Here is a 3,787-nt window from a genome sequence, read left to right on the forward strand (position 1 = left end):
AAGATAAAAAACTAACAACTTTAGAATCAGACAAAATAAACAGAAGAAAAAGATTCCAAGAGAGACCCACTCATTTGTACACTCAGAAATCCCATGAAAACACTAAACTGGAAGCCATAATATGAATTTAGAGGACCTGGTGCAGAGCTGTGTAGTCCCTATGCATGCTGCTTCAATCTCTGTGAGTTCACATGAGCTTTTCTCGTGTTGACTAATAGGGACTTGTTGTCTTGTATGCACACAAGTTTTAAAATCAACTTTAAATTGTTTACATGTCCATCAGTGGCATTGCAGTATAAAATTTTGAGCCCCTCTGACTTGAGCTGTAGTTTCCATTGTAAAACCAAACAAAAATAAATACAAAACAACAACAAAACGCAACTCATCCTCAGCATCTGGGGTCCTGGAAGGGAAGTACAGACTGTGGGTAACTGATCTGTGTGGCTATAATTTGGCAACCGCTCATGAACAGGAAAGTCCTTGCCAAAAAAGTGCCTCTGGAAGTGTGTACTAGAACCAGAACTTTTCCCATGGGTTACTATCCAACAGCCCTTGTATTAACATGGGTCTCTCCCAAAGCTCTTAGCTCCCCCCAAACCAAAGTTCTCATCTTAGCATCTTGCATGCTCCATGAACTCCCATCCCAGAAACACATGTCAACTCTCCACTAAGTTACCTACTCAGAGCCAGGGAAATGGGATCCCATTTTCATGTATGCATTGACTCTCTAGTCCTAGCACCAATGAGAGGCAGTCATCACTGCCTTCAATCTCATCACATTTCCTGACTCCAGGTTTCTCATGCTCTGGATGACTTATAAAACACCTTATAATCCAATTAAAAAGTGGGGTACAGAACTAAATAGAGAATTCTCGACAGCGGAGTCTAAAATGGCTGAAAGACACGTAAGAAAGTGTCTTGTGGATTGTGAGGCACAGGTTTCTAGTCCACTTCTTAGCTCTCCCCTCTGTCTCAAGGCTTTTTGCTGCCACCTTGTGACTTCAGTTGCTAACAACTTCTGACCCTTATGCCACTTCGATAGAGAAAACTCTGTGCATGTTTCTGCCACAGAGGAAAAGGCCAGGATTTCCTTTGTAAGATTAAGCTGGGGGGAAGCAGGCTTGCACAGTGCCTGGAGTGCAGCATGAATGAATGGAGAGTAACTGGAGGAGCCAACATGTGCCCAGTATTGAAGAAAACTACTGTTGTTTACAGCATAACCACAGTGGCCATTGAAGCATAAACATTAATCAGTTCCACTTCAGCTTACAAGGTGATTGAGATGCCCCTAAGAGACTTTCTTGTCATCTTTTGAAGTTGTAGACCAGAATACAGATCCCAGAGGAAGGGGTGCAGCCTGGGGTCCCTAGATCCAGCCTGTGTGCCTGTAAAGCTAAAGCCTGCTTCTTAAGTGGTAGATCCGAGGTCCGTAGATAATGCCTGGCCTCTGGTAAAGCAGGAGTCTTCTTCCAAAGTTGGAGACCAGGATATGGGGCCGGAGTGGGGTGGGGTGTAGTCATGGGTTGTTGGGCAGGCTTAAAGGGGTTTGGTGGTGTCTTACCTGGGGTTTCTGGGACCAGCCTGGCCTCCTGTAAGGCTGCTGGGGTTATTTGCTCTAGTGTGGAACCCAGGAGATGAGGTGCAGTCTGGGTTATGGGTGGATTTTAAGGAGTATTACCTGGCAGTGGGTGGTGTCTATCTGAGGCTCCTAGATTCTTCCAGTCTTCTGGTAAAGCCAAAGGCTTCTTCCAAAATGGATATTGGCTATAAAATAAGGGATAACTATGCTATAATCCACAGACCCGAGAGACTATGTAACAAAGAGGGTTCATGGGGGGATGTCCCAATCTCTCTGGGAAGGGGAAATTGAAGAGATTTCAGGAGTGGAGTGAGGGTTGGTGGGGAAGGGAACATGAGTGACCAGGTTGGGGAGGGTGGGGAAGAGTACTGAAAGAGACTGTGCATTTCAGGATCAGGTAAAAACCTGGTGCAAGGGAAACTCCCAGCAATCTACAAGACTAAGACTAAGCTAAGACTCCTAGCAATAGTGGATATGTAACCTGAACTGGTCATCTCCTGTGACCATATTGTTGCCTCACCCAGTTGTCATTAGAGAGGCTTCCTACAACAACTGATGGAAATATTAGGCAGAGTATGGGGAATCCTGCAGAAGGGATGAAGGAAGGACTATAGGACCAGAGGGGTCAAGGACACCATAAGAAATCCACATAATCAACTAACCTTGGACTAACAGAGACTGAACCAACAACCAGGGAGCCTGCATGGGACTGACCTAAGTACTCTGAATATATTTTATGGTTGCTAGCTTGGTCTTCTTGTGGGACTCCTAACAGTGGGAGCAGGGGCTGTCTTTGACTCTTTTACTGGCTTTTGGGACCCTAGTCCTCATACTGGGTCCTTATCCAGGTTTACTACAAAGTGAGTTGTGTAGTCTTACTACAACTTGATATGCCATGTTTTGTTGATATCCATGGGAGGCCTGCCTTTTTCTGAATAGAAATGGAGGAGGAGTGGATGGATGGGGGAGTAAGAGGGAAGGTAGGGGGAGGGGCTAGAAGAAGAGGGAGGAGAAACTGGCTGGGATGTAAAATAAATGAATAACTCATTTTTTTAAGAGGCCTTGGCGCCGCCGGGTCCTGGCAGGTGGTCTGGTCTCCTGCCGCACATGTCTTCAGAGCAATGCCAAAATCCAAGCGAGATAAGAAAGTTTCCTTGACAAAAACTGCCAAGAAAGGCTTGGAACTGAAGCAGAACCTGATAGAAGAGCTTCGAAAATGTGTGGACACCTACAAGTACCTCTTCATCTTCTCTGTGGCCAACATGAGGAACAGCAAGCTGAAGGACATCCGGAATGCCTGGAAACACAGCCAGATGTTCTTTAACAAAAACAAACTGGTGATGGTAGCCTTAGGTCGAAGCCCATCTGAAGAATACAAAGACAACCTGCATCAGGTCAGCAAGAAGTTGAGAGGTGAAGTTGGGCTCCTTTTTACCAACTGCAAGAAGGAGGAGGCGAGTGGTTCACAAAGTACACAGAAATGGATTTTGCTCGGAACAAAGCTGGGAACAAAGCAACTTTAACCATGAGCCTGGATCCGTGGCCCCTGAAGCAGTTCCCTCATTCCATGGAGCCACAGCTGAGGCAGCTGGGCCTGCCCACTGCCCTCAAGAAAGGTGTGGTGACCCTGCTATCTGACTACGAAGTGTGCAAGGAGGGTGATGTGCTGACCCCAGAGCAGGCCAGTGTCTTGAAGCTTTTTGGGTATGAGATGGCTGAATTCAAAGTGACCATCAAATACATGTGGGATGCCCAGTCGGGGAAGGTTCCAGCAGATGGACGATGACCTACCTGAGAGCACACCTGAGTCTGAGGGAGATTCCAAGGAAGAGGATGACAACTGACTCTAGGACATTGGACTAAGGCCTTCCAGCAAGTTCTACCTCTCCAGTGAACCACCAGGATGCTGTCACCCCTCTGAAGACAGCAGCTCTTTATTTTGCTGTTGATAAAGACAATGGAGGATGCTGGGGCAGGACTTTGTTTCTACAAAGAATAAAATTTGGTTCACGGGGCTTTCCCTGTAGACAGCAAGAGACTTTTCCTAGGAAACAGGCCTTCAGCTTTGTGCTTCTGCTTGGGGCCTGCACAGCCGGACTCCGTGACAACACAGCACTGCAGCTAGCTGATAGCAGCTCCCAGCATTGGGTGTCTTCTCCAGGCCTTGTCTGGAATGAATTGACTAAATAAACTTCACTGCCTAGGCAA

The 3,787-nt window shown here is 46.7% G+C and overlaps 1 pseudogene; it reads left to right on the forward strand.

Moving 5' to 3' along the window:
- Positions 1–2,700: 2,700 nt before the first annotated feature.
- LOC100753885 lies at positions 2,701–3,423 on the forward strand (annotated as a pseudogene).
- The last annotated feature ends 364 nt before the right edge of the window (positions 3,424–3,787 follow it).

This window comes from Cricetulus griseus, chromosome X, assembly GCF_003668045.3.
Source record: "Cricetulus griseus strain 17A/GY chromosome X, alternate assembly CriGri-PICRH-1.0, whole genome shotgun sequence".
NCBI classification, from domain to species: domain Eukaryota; kingdom Metazoa; phylum Chordata; class Mammalia; order Rodentia; family Cricetidae; genus Cricetulus; species Cricetulus griseus.